Below are 18,039 nucleotides of genomic sequence, written 5' to 3'. Positions count from 1 at the left end.
TATCGAATTCAGGACATTGGCTGTGGAGAGTGGGTGGAATGAGGAGTCACTACAAGCGGTCTTTTATCAGGGGTTGTCGGAGCAACTCAAGGATGAGCTGATCTCTTATCCTGAGCCTAGTGACCTGGACAGTTTGGTAGCATTAGCTATTCGGGTGGATAACAGAGTCCGAGAGAGAAGGAGGAAGAAGCAATGGGGTCCGTCCAGTCACTCAGCTACTCAGTTACCATTCGGGTCAGGAAGTGGACCAGAACGAGCCGATCATTATTCACCACACGGGATTAGAGGAGGGGTCCTGCCTCCAGATCCTGAACCCATGCAAGTGGGGCGGCACGGGTTAACCAAGGAGGAGCACCAACGTAGACGTGAGACCAACAGCTGCCTCTACTGTGGTAACCCGGGACATTACATCTCTGCATGTCCCTGGCGCCCGTTAAACTGCCCGGCTCGCTAAGTTTGGGAGGACTTTTAGCGAGCCAGTTTCAACCTCTCAAGAGCCCTGTCAGACCCCGTTTTCCTGCAACCCTCATGAACAAGAATCAGAGTTTAGCGATTAATGCTTTTATCGATTCAGGTGCCGATGGCAGCTTTATGGATGCCGACTTGATGGAACAGCTGGGGCTTTCCAAGGAGCAATTACTGGAAGCCATTGAAGCTACCACTCTGAACTGCAGTCTGCTGGCACGTATCACTATGAGGACTGAACTTGTTAAGATGCTGTTGTCAGGGAATCATTCAGAGGTTATCTCCTTCTCCATTCTGCCTTCTCCCCATGTTCCCCTGGTTCTTGGATACCCCTGGCTGAGAGAACACAATCCCACGTTCGATTGGGTGACTGGCAAGGTAACTAGTTGGAGCATTGAATGTCATGCTAACTGCCTTAAGACTGCCTGTTCCCATTCTGTTCACAGTCAGGTCATTGATTCTGCCCCCCCAGATTTGTCCCTGGTTCCTGAAACACATCACGATTTGGGTGAAGTGTTCAGTAAGCAGAAGGCTCTGTCACTTCCTCCCCACCGACCATATGATTGTGCGATTAATCTGTTCCCTGGAGCTGCCTATCCCAAGGGACGTTTATACAGTGTCTCTCGACCTGAACGTGAAGCCTTGGAGACCTACATAAAGGAGTCTCTAGCTGCTGGTCTCATTCGTCCCTCATCATCACCCCTGGGAGCCGGATTCTTTTTCGTGAGTAAGAAGGATGGCTCTCTTCGACAGTGGCGGCTCCTGAAGAAATTCTCAGGAGGGGCAATTTTTCTGATGATTTAGGTGACCTACACACATTTAAAAAAAAGATATGTCCAGCAACAACATGAAGACAGGGGCAGCATATAAGTCAATACCAGAAGCATTTATTGACTGATCTCAAAAGTGTTGGCTTACCAGGGTTGGTGGAGCCCTCAGTTTCATCTTTGCCTCGCAAAGCTAACTCAAACACTCCGCAAAACTTCACACACTGGATTAGCCGGCTGAGGATGTGGCGGTTCTTGCTAATGTCGTAGTAAATATATTTGTTATAGTGAATATGGAATATGATATGTTGAGTAAAATGTTGTGCTAAGATCTATTTAGGTCAGGAGCTGGTTATAAGTTCTGTTCCTATCCAATAACAATGGACAAAAGGGTCCTATCTTGTCAGCCTTGTCAGCAGGTGGCCAAGGACAACACCCACGCCATAGGCCTCTCAGTTCTTCCAACTCACGAGTTCTTGCTCTGAGGACACACACACACACAAACACACACACACACACACACATCATCACTGTTAAACACACACACACACACATCATCACTGTTAAACACACACACACACACACACACAAAAATCCCCTCTCTTAGGCTGAACATTTGAAGACAGAGAACCCGACTCAGAGCCAATGCAACAGTGACAGTAGCCTGGAGGTGACCTCGCCCAACTCATCAGGACCAATCAGAAGATCAGAACTACTAGATTGAACCTACTTCATTTATTGCATAAAATGTCTGCACACAATGTTTCGGGGCTCTCTTCAGATAATAATAATAATAATAATAATATGCCATTTAGCAGACGCTTTTATCCAAAGCGACTTACAGCCATGCGTGCATACATTTTTGTGTATGGGTGGTCCCGGGGATCGAACCCACTACCTTGGCGTTACAAGCACCATGCTCTACCAGCTGAGCTACAGAAAGTGGATACTCATGGATGCGCATTGCAATTGTAAAATGTCAACACAATTGGAGACACCACGTCATTTTTGGAGACATGTTATTGACAGTAAACTATTGTAGATGCGACTGCTAACTAAATAAAACATTTTAGCTGGCTAGCTAATCATCTTAGCTAAATGTGGGGCAAACAATTCAGTTATTTACCGTTAATTTGAGGGATTGGGGTGAAAGAAATCGAGTTACATAGTGATACTTTACGATATACTGTATTGACAATATCGCAATATTTTAGCGCTAGTTGGCTGTACCTGCACCAAAACACCATTATTGTTCCTTCATAGCTTGTTCTCAATCTTTTCACATTGGGAGCCAATTAGTTTTCAGCACTTTTATTTCCATGACTGATCAAAACTCGTTCTCATGGCTTTCTGATCCATCTGCAACAGACATATGGTGCGCAATAAAATCACAGTATCGAATCGCAATACGTATAGAATCATGAGACTCGCAATGCTGATGCATATATCTTATCGTGAGGTTCCTGGCAATTCCCAGGCCAAGTTCATTTGCCACAACAAATCTCTTCGCTAGCAAACGCGATGTCTTCTCCAAAACGACAATGTGTCTCCAGCAATGTTTACTTTTTTGACGTTCTATGGCATCTCCACTTTCCAAGCATATATGACCACATGTAATATTTTGGTAAGTGATGCAAATAGTGAACTATGTAGGGCCAGGATGTAAAATATATGTAGCTGCAGCAATTTCTCTTATCTGATATGGTAAGTAATGGGGCTTAATTTATAGCTCCCTAAGAGTTTGACGAACGGGTCCGTGAACGCGATTCCAGATATATTTACCTCTGAATAAACTGCCTTTATTACACCATATCCACATCCAGTAAACTTGTGATTATCAACACTAACCTCATCGTTGTGGCGGCGGACAGCTAGCCTGTATCCCTCGTCATCCAGTTGAGTGAGTGGCAATGTCTTTTTTCGTTCGTACCAATTTTTGGAAAATCCTCGGGTGTAGGACTTTCCGCCTTTAGTAGAAACCTGTTGAATTATTAAATTTGGTCTGGGAGGTCCTAATTGTTTCGTTGCCAATTTATCTTAATTTGTTCGCCGACAAAAAGGAACTTCTTTCAAAGACACAATCGAGTTGGACTGAAGCCTAGCCATTTTGATAGTAGTAGTGAATTGATTGAGGCTGCTACCTGGTCTTTTCTTAGTTACGTTCATTCGTGGTTACGTTATGTATGACGAAAGCGCGTAAGTGCAAGCCCACAGACACCCATAGAGAATGTATTGAAAGCTTTGAAATGTGAAAAAAATAGATTTTACATGACAGGCTATGAGAGACTTCTGGGCGATTTTCAACCTGACTGAAATCGCCCAAAAAACGGGCGGGGCCATTTGAAGCACGACTTTAGCCTGATTTGACATTTAGTGGCTGTCAGATCAGACGTGAACACTGATAACTGCTGTTGCCGTGATATAATTTTTTATAAATTTATTTAAAAAAAATATAATTTTTTTTATTTTTTTATTTTTTTATAATTGATTAGAAAAAAAATCCCTTCCTTTTCCCGTTTGGCAGTGCGTCGCCCATATCGCCCTATTGAACAAGCCGTCCCTGCTCTTCGACCTTGTATTGATTATCGGGGTTTGAATGATATTACTGTCAAGAACAAGTATCCCCTGCCCTTGATGAGCTCTGCTTTCGATTCCTTACAGGGTGCTACTGTGTTCACTAAGCTTGATTTACGCAATGCGTATCATCTGGTCCGGATCAGAGAGGGGGACGAGTGGTTGACTGGGTTCAATACACCTATGGGACACTTCGAGTATCAAGTGATGCCGTTTGGACTAACCAATGCTCCAGCAGTATTCCAGAGTATGGTGAATGACGTTCTGAGAGATATGATCGTCTTTTTGTGTTTGTTTACCTGGATGACATTCTCATCTTCTCTAAGGAGCTTTCCAGCCACGTCCAGCATGTCAAGCAGGTTCTGCAGCGATTGTTGGAGAACCGCCTGTTTGTGAAGGCAGAGAAGTGTGATTTTCACGCCCACACTACATCCTTCCTCGGGTACATCATCTCCAGGGGAGAGATTAAGATGGACCAAGAGAAGGTTAGGGTGGTTCTTGATTGGGCCCAGCCCGGTACGAGATTGCAGCTCCAGAGGTTTCTGGGGTTTGCGAATTTCTATCGTAGATTTATCCGTGATTACAGCCGGGTGGCCGCTCCATTAACTGCCCTGACTTCTAGCACCAGAACCTTCTGTTGGAATCCTGAGGCAGACCAAGCATTTCTGGACTTGAAGAGCCGATTCACCAACGCCTCGATTCTCTCTCAACCTGACACTGATGTGGGGGTTGGCGCCATCCCGTCCCAGCGAAGCTCCACTGACGGTAAACTCCATCCCTGCGCCTTCTACTCTCGTCGTCTATCGCCTGCGGAGAGAAACTACAATGTGGGTAACCGGGAGCATCTCGCTGTGAAACTTGCCTTGGAGGAGTGGCGCCACTGGTTGGAGGTGGCGGAGCAACCGTTTGTTGTCTGGACTGACCACAAGAATCTTGCTTACGTGCAATCGGCTAGACGTCTCAACTCCCGTCAGGCCAGGTGGGCTTTGTTTTTTGGACGCTTTAATTTTTCCCTGACGTTCCGACCTGGTTCGAAGAACGGCAAGGCGGACGCCTTGTCCCAGATGTTCTCCAAGACGGAGGAGAGTGGGGCCAAGACTGAGACGATTCTTCCCCAGAACTTAGTTGTGGGAGCAGTTACGTGGAGGATTGAGGAGGAGGTTATGGCAGCCCTTCGGACGCAGCCCGGTCCCGGTAACGGTCCACCCGGTCGGTTGTTTGTGCCAGAGTCTGTCCGTTCTGCTGTCCTCCAATGGTCCCACGGCAGCAAGATGGCTTGTCACCCTGGCGTGGCTCGGACTATGGCGTTACTACGCAGACGATTTTGGTGGCCTGCCATGGGAGAAGATACCCGGAAGTTTGTTGCTGCCTGTCCAGTTTGTGCGCAGAATAAGAGTACCAATCGGCCCAGCTCTGGACTTCTTCACCCCCTACCTATTCCCCGGCAACCATGGTCGCATCTGCCCCTGGACTTTGTCACTGGGTTGCCCTCTTCTGATGGGAACACGGTCATTCTGACTATTGTGGACAGATTCAGCAAGTTCTCCCACTTTGTGCCCATCTCCAAGCTTCCCTCTGCCTCGGAGACGTCCGAGATCCTTGTTAGGGAGGTTTTCAGGGTCCACGGGTTGCCCAGTGACATAGTTTCCGACCGTGGTCCTCAGTTTACCTCTGCTGTCTGGAAATCCTTCTGTTTGGCCATTGGAGCTACAGTCAGTCTCACATCTGGATTTCACCCCCAATCTAATGGTCAGGCGGAGAGAGCCAACCAGAAGATGGAGTCCACACTGCGCTGCCTTGTCTCCTCCAACCCCACCTCTTGGGTCTCTCAGTTGCCATGGGTCGAGTATGCCCATAATACCCTCTCTACTTCTGCCACTGGGATGTCTCCCTTCCAGTGCCTGTACAGCTACCAACCTCCCTTGTTTCCTTCTCAGGAGAAGGATCTCTCAGTTCCCTCTGTCCAGGCCCACATTCGTCGTTGCCACCGGACCTGGCATCGGGCCAGAAAGGCCCTCCTTAGAGTTTCTGACCGGTATCAGCTCCAGGCGAATCGTCGACGCTTTCCAGCCGATAAGGTCTGGTTGGCTACATGTGATCTTCCTCTGCGGACTGAGTCGAAGAAACTGTCACCAAAATTAATTGGTCCGTTTGTGGTGGAGAGAGTCATTAATCCTGTTGTGGTTTGACTCAAATTGCCTAGAACGCTCAGAGTCCATCCCACCTTTCATGTCTCCTGCCTCAAGCCTGTTCTCCTCAGTCCTCTGTTGCCCCCTCCTCCTCCTCCTCCTCCTCCTCGGATGATCAGAGGTGGTCCTGTCTACACGGTGCGCCACATCATGGATTCCAGACGGCGGGGCCAGGGTTTCCAGTATCTCGTGGACTGGGAGGGGTATGGTCCTGAGGAGAGGAGTTGGATTCCTCGGCGTCAGATCCTTGATGCTGACCTCCTTCGTGACTTCTACCGCCTCCATCCTGGTGCTCCGGGTAGTCCGCCCGGTGGCGTTCGTCGGAGGGGTGGTACTGTCATGAATCCCGCTTCCTGAGTCTGTTTCTGCCTGTGTTGCCTGTTTTCTGTCCTGGAGTCTGTTTCCTGAGGTTCCTGAACGCACCCTGTCTGGTTGCCGGGCGACAAAGCTAGGCGGGAGATCTCTCTATTACCCATACCTGCATCTCATCAGCTATCTGCACACCTGGTCCTGATCATCACCTCTCCATTTTATAAGCTCTGACCTGACATCCATTCCCTGCCGGATCGTTAACCATGAACATTGTTCTCCCGGAACATTCACTCCACCCTTGCCTGGTCATCAGTGGCTTCTGTGACAGCATTAGATCTGCCTATTCACTTCCACCAACTCACCTCCGCTGCCCGCTCCGTCTCCTGGATTATCCTGCTTCCACATTTGAGTCGTTAAATAAATACTCCCCATCTCTCTACTCACCTTGTCCTGGTCTGCTTTTGGGTTCTGCTTTAGAGAATCGTGACAAATATGGCTTTTTTGTTGGGCCTCCTCAGTGATTTTACCCACGCACCATTACTTTACATTTGTCACTTAATGCATAATTGAGAAATAATCTATTGACGTTGGAATGTTTGTGACATTTTGGTTTTACCCAGGCCTCGTTTAAGACTCTATAATGTTTTTTCTGTAGGGGCTACAAAGTGAAAACTGGTGTCATATGAAGCTTAATTTATGAATTTTGAAAAAATAAAATAAATAAAAATATCAATATATGATTTAACATAATATAATCTATGGGCATGTCAAAGTTCCAGAGTGGGATCTCTGGTACTTTTAGAGTTACTTGTGATCCGATTTGTAAGTATTACCAACAGAGTGAATGTGAAAATTGATTAAAAATTGTCACCATCTGCTGGTGATTTCCAGGATGTGCAATAATACAAGTAAAAGGGTGGCTGTGGTTGGTTACATTGCCAACTACTGTATGCCAATTTCTGTGTATGAAATGGGCCATAACTTTAAAAATAGCAGAGATCCCACTCTAGAACTTTGATATGCCTGTAGAGTATATCATGTTCAACAATATATAGAAATATGAATATTTTCAAATGTTTTTGCTTTATAGAACCTACAGATGAAACATTGTGGAGTCTTAAAGGAGGCCTGGGTAAGCCCAAAATGTCACAAATGTTCCAACTTCAAATAATTATTTCTTAATTATGCTTTAAGATACAAATGTCAAATCTATGTCAACAATCCTTCCTCCAAAGGACACGTCTATGGATTACATTTCGTAAAAATCCCCCAAATCATAGTATTTTTTTGTTCTAGTTTTGTTTGGAATCTTCCAGTTCCAAGACTATGACTTGTTTTTCTCACCAGATTCTCTTCAGCAATATTTCCTTCATCATAAAGCAGTGCCTTAGTTAGAAAAATGTGTTCAACCTATGTTTGTCTACGAAACGAACAAGAAGATTAAATAAAATAATGAAACAATGTTTTGGTAAAATTATTTTTCTTTGTGGTAAAAGCTTTCCACCCTGTGGCCTTAGTTACTCATACAGTACCACCATGCTACAATGTGTGTGTGTCTGTTGTGTGTGTGTGTGAGTTTTATGTCACCTGCTCTTCCACTTCTTCATCCTTGATAAATTCTCGTTCATCAATTATGTATCAGCCTAACTGTAGCGTGACAGATATCAGTGCCAGGAGGAAGTCGTCACAGTGCAGAGCGAAGTGTTGCATGGTGTGGCAGACCTCCATGTTTCTCCTTCCTGACACGGTGCGATATGGCACCGCCGGCTGTTTGGGGACGGCTTTGGGAGGAGAGCTGGGGAGGATCAGCTAGGAGATTGGAGGGATGGAGAGAGGGAGGGAGGAAGGGAGGGAGGGAGGAAGAGCGTGAGAGATGGAAAGGTGAGCCAGGCATACTCAGGTCGATGTGGAGGTTCAGGAAGGACATTTTGGAGAGGGAGAGGGAGGGATGGAGAGAGATGGAGGAAGTGAAGAGGGAGAGAGAGAGGAGGAGATGGAGGATGAGAGATGGAGAGAGGTGAGACAGGCAGACTCTACACATGGAGATGGAGACATCAGGGATGACAGTTCTGGCTGGAGTCCAGGTGGAAAAGGCTTTATGGGGATTAAATCAACGACCAGGGGCACTGCCTCCGCTACAGTCTCTGCTGCCTGCCTGCCTGGCTGGATGAGTGACAACAAACTGGGAGCCATAACAGACTGACTAAAGAAATGTATCAGGCAATCCATCTGTACTGCTGCCACAGTGACAGTTAGAGAGATCTCTATGGAGTCTATAGTGCTTAAGATTTATTTTCTATTTAGTACAAGTCTTCCTGGATCCAAATGTGCTTTGAATGTATACCTTTTAATATTTGTTTTGCCATGAAAGTAGCCTATCAACATGCAGACTTTGAATTCCATGACCTTCAACCCCTGTAGCTACTGTAATTACCCTGAGTTCATAACCAAGTGGGAATGTGTTAAATATCACATGGGAAAAAATCTACTTGAATGCCCCTCAAACTGGTAGTTACTAGTGGGAAACTCCTCTATCATCCCTAAACTTCGACTTCTCCCACATGCTGACGTCACCTACTAAGGAAATTACCTCGATAACAGCATTTTCGGCAGTTAAATGCAACAACAAAATATTATTTATGAAAAGCAATCTATTTATATGTTTTTTGAACAATATAATTATATTGTGAGTATGATAGCTGTATGGTTGACTCAGCTTGTTTGCCATTAGCCAATCGGCATTTCTCAATGAGTTCAAAGCACGTGAATGCATCCAACCCGTATTTACTACTTCACAACTGGAAATTACCACCTTACCACTTTGTTATGAACACAGCATTAGTTACATTCACACATGTCCATGTTACACACCGTTTCATGATTTTTTAAAATCTATTATCTCTAACTCTTTATAAGTTGCATTTAGTTGACTATGAAAGAAACAGACCACATAAAAAACCAAAGTCCTTAATTCATTATTGATCCAATAAGGGATATAGTTAACTTGGATTGGGATAAAGCCAATCCAAGTTTTATTCCTTAGAAACATTGGGTTTCATATTGTCTTTGATGATCCCATACACGTTGACACAGAATTAGACTAACTACATGAATCAATCAATACAGAAAATATATTTATTAAAATATTCAGTTTCCCATATGAAAATCCACTGGCCAGGTGCTCTGTTGTAGTATTCTGTTCTATGCATTGTAAGCATGAAACACCTGTGACTTTGGCTTATTGTAATTGGTCATTTATTCACGTCAAAGCATTCTTATGATCTAATTATCATAACAGTCTCTAGAACCTTCAGTGTATTAGCTAAATGAAACAGAATTGCGCTTCTCTCTCGCTGTCCTTGAATGAAGAGCAGAGAACTCCTTTTCTTGGGCTGTGAAGTGTAGGGATAGCATGTCCAATCACACTGATTGTGTCCATTAAATGGGAATATTACTTTCTTGTAAGGGCCTAGCTGTTGCGACGACAGACAGCAGCCGATGTTGGCCTTGCCTATAATCAAGCTTACAGCATTCTTCGAATCCGACAGTGATTGATTGACAGCTAGCATCCAGAGGATCTTAAGATGTTTTTGTTTTCTTTTTGTTGTTTATATCCTGCAGATCCACATCCTCCTTTTGTGTCAAGACCGATCAGGGGTTATATTTGTTTGTGTCTTCTTAATGTGTTTGCTGAGCAAGGTTGGTGAGCTATAATACCAATTTGTGACTTCCACTCCGATCTGTGTGATCGCACTCCTATAACAGGGAAGTCTGTTATTGATTACTGATTCCATTTATTCCTACCATTACACTGCTCGTCATTGATTATTGATTGCCATTACCATTTGTGTCTATTTATCCTGCTTCTGGTCACTATTACTCCTGTTTACATGTATATAGTCCTGCTACCAGTCACTTTTCAGCCCTGTTTACATGTACAGTTGAAGTCGGAAGTTTACATACACCTTAGCCAAATACATTTAAACTCAGTTTTTCACAATTCCTGACATTTAATCCTAGTAAAAATTCCCTGTCTTAAGTTAGTTAGGATCACCACTTTATTTTAACAATGTGAAATGTCAGAATAATAGTAGAGAGAATGATTTATTTCAGCTTTGGGTCAGAAGTTTACATACACTCAATTAGTATTTGGTAGCATTGCCTTTAAATTGTTTAACTTCGGTCAAACGTTTCGGGTAGCCTTCCACAAGCTTCCCACAATAAGTTGAGTGAATTTTGACCCATTCCTCCTGACATAGCTGATGTAACTGAATCAGGTTTGTAGGTCTCCTTGCTCGCACATGCTTTTTCAGTTCTGCCCACATATTTTCTATAGGATTGAGGTCAGAGCTTTGTGATGGCCACTCCAATACTTTGACTTTGTTGTCCTGAAGTCATTTTGCCTCAACTTTGGAAGTATGCTTGGGGTCATTGTCCATTTGGAAGACCCATTTGCGACCAAGCTTTAACTTCCTGACTGATGTCTTGAGATGTTGCTTCAATATATTCACATACTTTTCCTTCCTCATGATGCCATCTATTTTGTGAAGTGCACCAGTCCCTCCTGCAGCAAAGCAACCCCACAGCATGATGCTGCCACCCCCGTGATTCACAGTTGGGATGGTGTTCTTCGGCTTGCAAGTCCCCCTTTTTCCTCCAAAAATAACGATAGTCGTTATCAGACCAGAGGACATTTCTTCAAAAAGTACGATCTTTGTTCCCATGTGCAGCTGCAAACCGTAGTATGGCATTTTCTATGGGGGTTTTGGAGCAGTCGCTTCTTCCTTGCTGAGGGGCCTTTCAGGTTATGTCGCTATAGGACTCGTTTTACTGTGGATATAGATACTTTTGTACCTGTTTCCTCCAGCATCTTCACAAGGTCCTTTGCTGTTGTTCTGGGATTGATTTGCACTCATCTCTAGGAGACAGAACGCGTCTCCTTCCTGAGAGGTATGACGGCTGCATGGTCCCATGGTGTTTATACTTGTGTACTATTGTTTGTACAGATAAACGTTGGACCTTCAGGGATTTGGAAATTGCTCCCAAGGATGAACAAGACTTGTGGAGGTCTACAAATTTCTTTCAAAGGTCTTGGCTGATTTCTTTTGATTTTCCCATGATGTCAAGCAAAGAGGCACTGAGTTTGAAGGTAGGCCTTGAAATACATCCACAGGTACACCTCCAATTGACTCAAATGATGTAAATTAGCCTATCAGAAGCTTCTAAAGCCATGACATCATTTTCTGGAATTTCCCAAGCTGTTTAAAGGCACAGTCAACTTAGTGTATTTAAACTTCTGACCCACTGGAATTGTGATACAGTGAACTATAATTGAAATAATCTGTCTGTAAACAATTGTTAGAAAAATGACTTGTGTCATGCACAAAGTAGATGTCCTAACCGACTTGCCAAAACTATAGTTTGTTAACAAGAAATGTGTGGAGTGGTTGAAAAACCAGATTTAATGACTCCAACCTAAGTGTATGTAAACTTCCGACTTCAACTGTATATCTGCCTATCACGCCTACACTGACACTCTTGCACACACGCGCACACACACACACACACACACACCCACCACCACCACCACGCACACACCCACCCACCACTTATACTGCTGCCATACTGTTTACTATTATTTATTATTATTATTTATTATTATTATTTATCCTGCTACCAGCACTTTCTCCTAATCCCTGCCTACATGGACATATCTACCTCAACAACTCCAGTATTCCTGCACGTTGTAAATTTGGTACTGGCACTGACCCTGTATACATTACCAAAAGTATTTGGACACCTGCTCGTCGAACATCTCATTCCAAAATCATGGGCATTAATATGGAGTTGGTCCCCCCCCCTTGCTACTATAAAACCCTCCACTCTTCTGGGAAGGCTTTCCACTAGATGTTGGACCATTACTGAGGGGACTTGCTTCAATTCAGCCATAAGAGCATTAGTGAGGTCAGGCACTGATGTTGGGCGATTAGGCCTGGCTCACAGTCAGCGTTCCAATGAATCCCAAGGATGTTCGATGGGGTTGAGGTCAGGGTTGTATGTAGGCTAGTCAAGTTCTTCTACACCGATCTTGACAAACCAGTTCTGTATGCACGGGGGCATTGTCATGCTGAAACATTAAAGAGCCTTCCCCAAGCTGTTGCCACAAAGTTGGAAGCACAGAATTGTCTAGAATGTCATTGTCACACCCTGATCTGTTTCGAGACAAACAAAACAGGCACAGGGGAAAATCTACCCTGGCAATACAAGGTAACGGTAGCTCCAACAATAGCAGGCACAGGGGAAATATCTACCCCGGCAATAACAAGGTACGAGTAGCTCCACCGAGCTACACTACTCTCACAAATAAACAATCACCCACAAGGACAAGGGGGGCAGAGGGAACACTTATACACGGACTAATGAGGGGATAAGAACCAGGTGTGTGTAATTAACAAGACAAGACAAATGGAATGATGATATATGGAGCGGCAGTGGCTAGTAAGCCGGTGACGACGAACGCCGAAGTCTGCCCGAACAAGGAGGGGAGGCAGCCTCGGCAGAAGTCGTGACAGATACTTTTCTTCATGGATTATCAGAGGAGATTAAAGACGAGCTCGCAGCTCAATAGTTACCCCTGGACCTCGACTCCCTCATAGCCTTAACCATGAGGATCGATGGGCGCCTAAGGGAACGCAGGAAGAAGAGGAGGTCTATTTTCAGCCCCACTTGTTCTTCCGTGGCTGCTTGCTCACCCCCTGCATTTCCGAGAGGATCTGAGGTCACCCGAGTCTCCTCGGGAATCATCGGGAACGGGCGACTCGCTTTCTCCTGAGCCTATGCAACTGGGCAGAGCTTGTGCTGACGTTGCTTCCAGATGCAGTAGTGAGTGTTGCAACCGAGGACAGACGATTTTTACGCGCTACGCACTTCAGCACTCGCCGGTCCAGTTCTGTGAGCTTGTGCGGCCTACCACTTCGCGGCTGAGCCGTTGTTACTCCTAGACATTTCCACTTCACAATAACAGCACTTACAGTTAACCGGGGCAGCTCTAGCAGGGCAGATATTTGACGAACTGACTTGCTGGAAAGGTGGCATCCTATGACAGTTCCACGTTGAAAGTCACTGAGCTCTTCATTAAGGCCATTCTACTGCCAATGTTTGTCTATGGAGATTGCATGGCAGTTTGCTTGATTTTATACACCTGTCAGCAACGGGTGTGGCTGAAATAGCCGAATCCACTAATTTGAAGTGGCATCCACATACGTTTGTATGTATGGTCTAGTTTACATTCTCCTGTTTTTTTTCCATCCTCTCTTTTTTTTCGTTTAAAAAAATGAGACATCCTCCCGCCCTCCCTCACTTAAACATGCACTGAACTAAAAAGGGTTATCTTGCGTATAGTGGATGATGTGACATCTTCCCTCCCTCCATCGCTTCCCTCTCTCCCTCCTCATCTCACTATGTCCTTACGCATTTTTCATCTTGTTAAGCACCAGCATAGTCTAGAAGTGACAAACATTAAGAGCAGGAGGTAACACATCCCATTACGCTGGATTTACAACAGTGTCATAAAGCTTTACAGAAACAGGATTTGAAGGTGAGAGAAAACACATTCAATGGTTAAAATAGATTGAGTACTCTCATCAGGTCTATAGAGTGCACTATTTTTGACCAGGACTCTGATGTCGTGAAAAGTGAATTTGATGCTCTATAGTCAGTGTAGTGTCTGTAGTGACATACTGTATACAACATATAGGAGAAGAGGGATATAGTATAATATTGGTATCATAAATATAGCAGTTGCCATGTTCTATTCAGCTCTGCTTCCCGAACAAGACCTCCTGTAGCGATTATACCCTAAAATAGTGATCACCAAGATGGCCACATTCACAAAGCCAGTCACTCCGCTATCAGTTTTTGGTTCCCAGAATGTTTCTTTTGTAGGATTGTTAGCTCAAGAATAACGTTACCCTAACGTTCATTTGTCCAGTTTTGTGTGTTCTGAGAACATTCATTCCAGAAGCATACAGAAACTCATCAGTGTTATCTAGTGAGTCAGAGATACAACAGTCCACATCCTCTATTCATTAAGAAGATACTGACTAATAGTACAAGTTGTTCCCATTGTAATTGGACTGATAGTACCGCATGGCTGCTACAGTTGGGTTTTTACCAGACATCTGTATTCCTGTAAGCATCAGCCTGCTACTCTCCTCTAACAAGTCGTAACCATTAACCTTTCTTGTAAAGGCCATTGTAATTAACTATCAATCAGCGACAATAAAACCAGAATCTAGTTACTTAAATAACATTCCCATGTTCAGAGATGTTCTAATAATGGATAATACTACCATATATGGACATAGAAATATGGAAGTGCGGCCTGAGTGAAAAAGTAAGGGAACCCCTGCTCTAAATGATGTCTCAAAAATGACATCTTAAGAAGATCAACCAACATTTTCTTTCAAATGAAATACCACTAATTTGTTGTATGTTTAAAATAGAACAGAATAGAACAACCTACAAAGTGTTTTGAATACATTTGTCACCTTGACATTGTGGAAATCACAAACAAATGAAGGGGAGTCCAATAAAAGTTACTCAGGTTTGTGATTCCGTGTGTGTGTGCCTGTGAATGTGTGTGCGCACATATGTGTGTGTGCGCGTGTGTGTTGACCATAGTCACTCTGTTTTATAAAGGCTGTGAGTCAGGGTTTTATTTGCATCCTTTTAGCTGAGAGTGTTTTACTGTTGATTGGACGAGAGCTGGGGCCATTGTGCTTTGTCACTTTATTGCTGTCACATTTCTAATTTTGACACAATATACACTGATCAACACAGCAGACAACCTCCAGAGGCATCCTTACTTTACTGGCGTTCTGTTATTCCTTTACTGTTATTCCTTTACTATCATTCTGTTACATGTTTGTGTGCCCTTTCATAAAAGGTGACATCTTTTCATTGCAGTAAAGACTAAATATAAAATACTCTATTGAACTTTTCATTTGATGACTGTGTAATTTCTTTGAATTAAATGTGAGGATACCATTTTAAGTCGCGTTTGATGCCAGCGATCATAGCCAGTATCAAAGCAGTCCAGTACCAGACTGGACTCTCATGTAGAATGTAATTGTTTAATACATAGAGTGATCCTTAACATGCTACTTTCATGTTCACGGCTAATGTTCACGGCAAATGTCCCTGCCTCACAGAACAGATGAATGCGGGGTGTTTCCAAGCCAGGACAGGCCGAAAATATTTGGGGTATTTCAGATTGTTCTGGAAATTTTCACATCGAAACTTAATTGAAGGATGTTTGACATGTTTTTGTATTTGTACCGCTATTTTATAAAAGATATCATGATGAAAGTGTCTATTTTAGGCCCGTTTTAGACCTATACAACTTATTTTTAGACATATTGCTTGGAACAATATACTCTTCAAACACATCACATTTTCATAGTGGGCTCTCTGGTACTTTTGAGGATATGACCCATTTTATACATAGAAATTGACATTATAGGTCATTAACCAATCACAGCCCTCCTTTAGGATTGCACATTCAGCAAATCAAGTTCCCTTTGAATAAATGTTCCCATTCACTGTGTTATCGGTGCTCATAAAATGTATCATAACTTCAAAATTATGTACTTGTAGACTATATTTTTTCTAAACAAAATGTCTTTAAAATAATTTAATCAAAAAGGGTACATTTGAAATATTATTATTGTCGTGACGTAACTTACTTTAATGTATGACTGTTATTGATCAAATCACCTAACTATGTTTAATTGTCACTCGATTAAATGAATAATGTAACAATTAACTGATTAGGAATTTGGGGCACCACAGAAGAAGTTGTTTAACGAGTTAACATCTCCCGAATTAAACACCTTAGCCAGGTACATTTAACCTCCGTTTTTCACAATTCCTGACATTTAATCCTAGTAAAAAGTCCCTGTCTTTGGTCAGTTAGGATCAAAACTTTATTTTAAGAATGTGAAATATCAGAATAGTATAGAGAATTATTTATTTAATCTTTTACTAATTTAATAAAATACCCAATGGGTCAGAAGTTTACATACACTCAATTAGTATTTGGTAGCATTGCCTTTAAATTGTTTAACTTGGGTCAAACGTTTCGGGTAGCCTTCCACAATCTTCCCACAATAAGTTGGGTGAATTTTGTCCCATTCCTCCTGACAGAGCTGGTGTAACGGAGTCAGGTTTGTAGGCCTCCTTGCTCGCACACAGTTTTTCAGTTCTGCCCACACATTTTCTATAGGATTGAGGTCAAGGCTTTGTGATGGCCACTCCAATACCTTGATTTTGTTGTCCTTAAGCCATTTTGCCACAACTTTGGAAGTATGCTTGGGGTCACTGTCTATTTGGAAGGTCTATTTGCGACCAAGCTTTAACTTCCTGCCTGAGGTCTTGAGATGTTGCTTCAATATATCCACATAATTTTCCTTCCTCATGATGCCATCTATTTTGTGAAGTGCACCAGTACCTCCTGCAGCAAAGCACACACACAGCATGATGCTGCCACCCCGTGCTTCACGGTTGCGATGGTGTTCTTCGTCTTGCAAGCAGCCCCTTTTTCCTCCAAACATAACGATGATCATTATGGCCAAACAGTTCTATTTTTATTTCATCAGACCAGAGGACATTTCTCCAAAAAGTACAATCTTGGTCCCCCTGTGCAGTTGCAAACCGTAGTCTGGCTTTTTTATGGTGGTTTTGGAGCAGTGGCTTCTTCCTTGCTGAGCGGCCTTTCAGGTAATGTCGATATAGGACTTTACTGTGGATATAGATACTTTTGTACCCGTTTCCTCCAGCATCTTCACAAGGTCCTTTGCTGTTGTTCTGGGATTGATTTGCACTTTTCGCACCAAAGTACGTTCATCTCTAGGAGACAGAATGCGTCTCCTTCCTGAGCGGTATGACGGCTGCGTGGTCCAATGGTGTTTATACTTACGTACTATTGTTTGTACAGATGAACGTGGTACCTTCAGGCGATTGGAAATTTGGATGAACCAGACTTGTGGAGGTCTACAATTTTTTTTCTGAGGTCTTGGCTGATTTCTTTTGATTTTCCCATGATGTCAAGCAAAGAGGCACTGAGTTTGAAGGTAGGCCTTGAAATACATCCACAGGTACACCTCCAATTAACTCAAATAATGCCAATTAGCCTATCCGAAGCTTCTAAAGCCATGACATCATTTTCTGGACTTTTCCAAGCTGTTTAAAGGCACAGTCAACTTAGTGTATGTAAACTTCTTACCCACTGGAATTGTGATACAGTGAATTATAAGTGAAATAATCTGTTTATAATTTTTTTTGGAAAAAATGACTTGTGTCTTGCATAAAGTAGATGTCCTAACCGACTTGCCAAAACTATAGTTTGTTAACAAGAAATTTGTGGAGTGGTTGAAAAACAAGTTTTAATGACTCCAACCTAAGCGTATGTAAACGTCCGACTTCAACTGTATATGTTACAGTTGGGAGAACAAGTATTTGATACACTGCCGATTTTGCAGGTTTTCCTACTTACAAAGCATGTAGAGGTCTGTAATTTTTATCATAGGTACACTTCAACTGTGAGAGACGGAATCTAAAAAAATCCAGAATATCACATTGTATGATTTTTAAGTAATTAATTTGCATTTTATTGCATGACATAAGTATTTGATACATCAGAAAAGCAGAACTTAATATTTGGTACAGAAACC

Source organism: Coregonus lavaretus (assembly GCF_964263955.1).
Source record: "Coregonus lavaretus genome assembly, chromosome: 33".
Taxonomy (NCBI): Eukaryota; Metazoa; Chordata; class Actinopteri; order Salmoniformes; family Salmonidae; genus Coregonus; species Coregonus lavaretus.
This window is presented reverse-complemented; position numbering follows the sequence as displayed.